The following is a 6,099-nucleotide window of genomic DNA, read 5'->3' as shown; positions in this document are numbered from 1 at the left end:
GATATCTGGCAAAATAAAATTCCTACAATGTTTGATAAAAACCCATCCAGTGGATTTTTTGCAAGCTTGTTCACTGAAGAGTGCATACCTAATCCCCCACAGACCCCCTTTAAAATAAATTAAACCCTAAACCACATTTAAAATCCTTAGTCCACTCACATGGATTACCTCTGTCAAAAAAATACCTTTTCTCTCCCAGATCTGGATAATTATCTGGATCTGCACCAACATACACCTATGGATAGACAATCATGAAGCCCTGAAAACTCACCTTTGATGCTCATCATAACCTTTAATCTTGATCCCAGACCTTTGTTTCTGACTGCTAATCTGTGATCCTGATTGTTCACTCATGGTTGGTCATGTTCCTGAGCATTGATCCTGACTACAGGGCTTGAATCCTGATTTCTCACAGTTGATCCTGATCACTCATCTCTGACCATGATCTTTGATCCTGATGACTCATCTTTGATCATGTGCCTGACCTTTGAGCCTCATTGCTAAACTTATGTACCGTTTGCTGATTCCTTTAAAACTACACTGGAGATTTTGTTGAGTAAAATTTACTCTGCTGAGATAACATTTGGTCGCAGTCTAAGTAGAGCAAAATATACTCCACCACAGGGCTAAATCAACTCAACATATTGTAAAATCAACTCATGTTGTGTGGGCCGCCAGACGAGGAGGTACTGTGGCCCACCACCAGAGGGCGCCCTGCCTGAAGTGCGGGCTTCAGGCACGAGAGGGCGCTGCCACCACGGACACAGCTGGGGGTGACAGCTGTCGCTCATTACCTCTTGACAGCTGTCACCCATCTACTCAACATCATCTCACTCCATAAAGACCAGACGTCATCTCCACCTCGTTGCCGAGATATCATACTTCATAGGAGGTACTACTCTCAGCCTTTTTTTGAGATTTATAAATCTGTGATTGTGAGTGTTTGCAGGAGAACCGGTCGTTTTGGTGGAGGCTGTGCATGACGGCGCTCCTTTTCCTCTGAGACCACTGCAACGTGTTGAGTGAGAGGTGGAGGTGGCATTCCCACCGTTGTTGTTACTGGGTGTACACACACCCACACTTGACTGTCTTTGTTCTTCGCCAGCAGTACCAGATCCGACAGTCGGGGACGGTGATCACCTGGGAATTCGGGACTTGGCGGCTCCAGTATTCACCAGGTTCTGGGGCGGCGGAAATCGTGTGGTTCCGGCTCTTCTCAGGACAGACGTCTTCTATCCTCGAGCCTGCCCACACGTCACCTTTGTGTATTGACTGTTGTGATATTCTGAGATTGTCTGTATGTTCGTTGTGCACATTCACAACATTAAATTGTTATATTTTGGCTCATCTATTGACCGTTCATTTGCGCCCCCTGTTGTGGGTCCGTGTCACTATACTTTCCCAACAGGATATCTCGGCCAGCGTCATGGACTCCGAGGGGCGTCACCCGGCTGTTGAACGACCAATGGGAGAGCAGGGAGCTCAGGCGTCTGCAGGAGACGTGATTGGTGAGCTGCAGCACATTCTCACCGCCTTTACGGCTCGGTTGGATCAAATGACCGAGCAAAACATCCTCCTGAACCGCAGAGTGGAGGCTCTCTCCGCACAGATGGCGGCGAGCGCTCAGGACGCTGCTGCAGCTTGTCCTCCTGCCGACCCTGTGCAGGATATAAATGTTCCAGTGGTGGTTCAACAACCCCTCCCACCATCCCCTGAAGCATACATAAGCCCTCCTGAGCCGTATGGAGGTTGTGTGGAGACGTGCGCGGACTTTCTTATGCAGTGTTCGCTCGTCTTCGCACAATGTCCGGTCATGTACGCGTCAGATGCTAGTAAAATAGCTTATGTGATTGCTCTGCTTCGGCGTAAAGCACGCTCCTGGGCTACGGCGCTCTGGGAACAGAACTCACGGTTATCAGCATACACTGGGTTTGTGGGGGAGTTCAGAACAGTGTTTGATCACCCTAACAGAGGAGAGACCGCTTCAACAGTGCTGCTGTCAATGAGACAGGGACGCGAGAGCGCAGCCGCTTATGCAGTCAACTTCCGCATCGCGGCTGCGAGGTCCAGCTGGAATAACGTTGCGCTTCGCGCCACCTTCATAAACGGACTGTCGTTGGTTCTGAAGGAGCAGCTGGTAGCTAAGGAGGAACCGCGGGATTTAGATGGGCTTAACGATCTCGTTATACGGTTAGACAATCGGTTGGATGAATGCCGTCGGGAGCGAGGCGAAGGACGTGACCGGATACGCGCCGCCCCTCTCCCTTCCGGGTTCGATAAGGCGCCGCCCTCCCCACGCTCCACAGTAGCAGCGCTTTGTGGGGCAACAGCTCCCCCTGCTGACGTTGTTAGGGAAACGCACAGGGCCAAAATGGGGAGGCTGATCCGTGGAGAGTGTTTTCTCTGCAGCTCAACTGAGCACACACAGAGAAACTGCCCCAAACGGCCAAAACGACAACAACCGCCCTTAGAGACTGGGCTAAGGAGGGGTCAAACCATTCAAGTGAGACACACACAAATTGCCACACGACTCCCAGTCACAATCCTGAGCGGGGATTTAACCCTTCAAGCCCGAGCACTGGTGGACACGGGGTCAGAAGGGAATCTGCTAGACAGCAGATGGGCAAGGGAGGTAGGGCTCCCTCTGGTGGCGCTTCCTTCGCCATTGCAGGTGCGGGCACTAGATGGCACCCTCCTCCCTTTACTCACACACAAGACACAACCAGTAACTCTGGTAGTGTCTGGAAACCATCGGGAGGAGATTGAGTTTTTTTGTGACTCCTTCTACCTCCTGCGTGATTTTGGGCATCCCATGGATGTTGAAGCACAATCCCTGGATTGATTGGCCATCTGGGGTGGTGGTTCAGTGGAGCGAAACCTGCCATCGGGGGTGTTTAGGATCCTCGGTTCCTCCCGGTTCACAGGCTAAGGAGGAGGTCAAAGTCCCTCCCAATCTGACGGCAGTGCCGGTTGAGTACCACGATCTTGCTGACGTCTTCAGCAAGGATCTGGCACTCACCCTTCCCCCGCACCGTCCGTACGATTGTGCCATTGATTTGGTTCCAGGCGCTGAGTTCCCGTCCAGCAGGCTGTACAACCTCTCATGACCTGAGCGCGAATCAATGGAGACCTACATCCGGGACTCATTAGCTGCCGGGCTGATCCGGAACTCCACCTCCCCGATGGGGGCAGGTTTCTTTTTTGTGGGCAAGAAAGATGGCGGACTTCGTCCATGTATTGATTACAGGGGGCTGAATGAGATTACGGTTCGCAACCGATACCCGTTGCCATTGTTAGATTCCGTGTTCACCTCCCTGCATGGAGCCAAAATCTTTACTAAGCTGGATCTTAGGAATGCGTATCACCTGGTTCGGATCCGGAAGGGAGACGAATGGAAGACGGCATTTAACACCCCGTTAGGTCACTTGGAGTACCTGGTCATGCCGTTCGGCCTCACCAACGCCCCCGCGACGTTCCAAGCCTTGGTTAACGACGTCTTGCGGGACTTCTTGCACCGATTCGTCTTCGTATATCTGGACGATATTCTCATCTTTTCTCTGGATCCTGAGACCCATGTCCAGCATGTACGTCAGGTCCTGCAGCGGTTGTTAGAGAACCGACTGTTTGTGAAGGGCGAGAAGTGCGAGTTTCCCCGCGCGTCTTTGTCCTTCCTGGGGTTTATAATCTCCTCCAACTCCGTCGCCCCTGATCCGGCCAAGGTTGCGGCGGTGAGAGATTGGCCCCAACCAACAAGCCGTAGGAAGCTGCAACAGTTCCTCGGCTTTGCTAATTTCTATAGGAGGTTCATTAAGGGCTACAGTCAGGTAGTTAGCCCCCTGACAGCCCTGACCTCTCCAAAAGTCCCCTTCACCTGGTCGGATCGGTTCGAAGCCACGTTCAAGGAGTTGAAACGACGGTTCTCTACTGCGCCAGTTTTGGTGCAGCCCGACCCTAGCCGCAAGTTCATGGTTGAAGTGGATGCCTCTGACTCAGGGATAGGAGCCGTGCTGTCCCAGAGCGGAGAGACCGATAAGGTTCTTCACCCGTGTGCCTACTTTTCCCGCAGGTTGACCCCGGCTGAACGGAACTATGACGTCGGCAATCGAGAACTCCTTGCGGTGAAAGAGGCTCTTGAGGAGTGGAGACACCTGTTGGAGGGAGCGTCTGTGCCATTCACGGTTTTCACTGACCATCGGAACCTGGAGTATATCAGGACCGCCAAGCGGCTGAACCCCAGGCAAGCCCGCTGGTCACTGTTCTTCGGGCGTTTCGACTTCCGGATCACCTATCGTCCCCGGACCAAGAACCAGAGATCGGATGCCTTGTCCCAGGTACACGAAGACGAAGTCAAAACAGAGCTGTCGGATCCACCGGAGCCCATCATTCCGGAGTCCACTATCGTGGCCATCCTCACCTGGGACGTGGAGAAGACCGTCCAGGAGGCCCTGGCACGGAGCCCGGACCCTGGAACCGGTCCGAAGAACCATCAGTACGTCCCACCAGAGGCCAGAGCTGCAGTCTTGGACTTCTGTCACTGTTCCAAGCTCTCCCTTCATCCAGGGGTGCGAAGGACCGTGGCAGTTGTCCGGCAGCGCTTCTGGTGGGCGTCTATGGAGGCCGACGTCCGGGAATATATCCAGGCCTGCACCACCTGTGCCAGGGGCAAGGCAGTACATAAGAAGGCCCAAGGGCTCCTCCAGCCGCTGCCGGTGCCTCATCGCCCCTGGTCCCACATCGGCCTGGATTTCGTCACGGGCCTCCCGCCATCCCAGGGCAACACCACCATCTTCACGATAGTGGACCGATTCTCCAAGGCGGCCCACTTCGTGGCCCTCCCGAAGCTCCCAACAGCCCAGGAGACAGCAGACCTCCTGGTCCACCATGTCGTCCGTCTGCATGGGATACCCTCCGACATCGTCTCTGATCGTGGTCCCCAGTTCTCCTCACACGTCTGGAGGAGCTTCTGCAGGGAACTGGGGGCCACCGTGAGCCTCTCGTCCGGGTACCATCCACAGACGAACGGACAGGCAGAGCGGGCCAACCAGGACTTGGAACAGACCCTCTGCTGCGTCACATCCGCGCACCCGACGGCCTGGAGTAACCATCTGGCCTGGATCGAGTATGCGCATAACAGCCAGGTGTCTTCTGCCACCGGCCTCTCCCCATTTGAGGTGTGTTTGGGGTATCAGCCCCCGTTGTTTCCCGTGGTGGAGGGAGAGGTCGGTGTGCCCTCAGTCCAGGCCCACCTGCGGAAGTGCCGTCAGGTGTGGCGCTCCGCCCGTTCTGCCTTGTTGAAGGCCCGGACGAGGGCGAAGACCCATGCAGACCGCCGGCGATCCCCGGCCCCTGCTTACCAGCCCGGGCAGGAGGTGTGGCTTTCCACGAAGGACATCCCCCTCCAGGTGGACTCCCCAAAACTTCAGGACAGGTACATTGGCCCCTTCAGGATCCTAAAAGTCCTCAGTCCTGCCGCAGTGAAGCTCCAACTCCCGGCTTCACTGCGGATCCATCCGGTTTTCCACGTGTCCCGCATCAAACATCACCACACCTCACCCCTCTGTGCTCCCGGACCGGCGCCGCCTCCTGCTCGGATCATTGACGGGGAGCCGGCTTGGACGGTGCGCCGGCTCCTGGATGTCCGTCGGATGGGTCGGGTGTTCCAGTACTTGGTGGACTGGGAGGGGTATGGACCCGAAGAACGCTCCTGGGTGAAAAGGAGCTTCATCCTGGATCCAGCCCTCCTGGCCGACTTCTACCGCCGACACCCCGACAAACCTGGTCGGGCGCCAGGAGGCGCCCGTTGAGGGGGGGGTCCTGTTGTGTGGGCTGCCAGAAGAGGAGGTACTGCTGGCCCACCACCAATCAATCAATCAATTTTTTTATATAGCGCCAAATCACAACAAACAGTTGCCCCAAGGCGCTTTATATTGTAAGGCAAGGCCATACAATAATTACGTAAAACCCCAACGGTCAAACGACCCCCTGTGAGCAAGCACTTGGCTACAGTGGGAAGGAAAAACTCCCTTTTAACAGGAAGAAACCTCCAGCAGAACCAGGCTCAGGGAGGGGCAGTCTTCTGCTGGGACTGGTTGGGGCTGA

The 6,099-nt window shown here is 55.0% G+C and overlaps 1 protein-coding gene across 1 annotated transcript in view; it reads right to left on the bottom strand.

Moving 5' to 3' along the window:
• Positions 1-6,099, bottom strand: part of si:dkeyp-117b11.1 (B-cell linker protein) — a 64,529-nt gene that overhangs the window by 11,815 nt on the left and 46,615 nt on the right.

The sequence above is a fragment of the Thalassophryne amazonica genome, chromosome 5 (assembly GCF_902500255.1).
Source record: "Thalassophryne amazonica chromosome 5, fThaAma1.1, whole genome shotgun sequence".
Classification (NCBI taxonomy): Eukaryota; Metazoa; Chordata; class Actinopteri; order Batrachoidiformes; family Batrachoididae; genus Thalassophryne; species Thalassophryne amazonica.
This window is presented reverse-complemented; position numbering and strand designations above follow the sequence as displayed.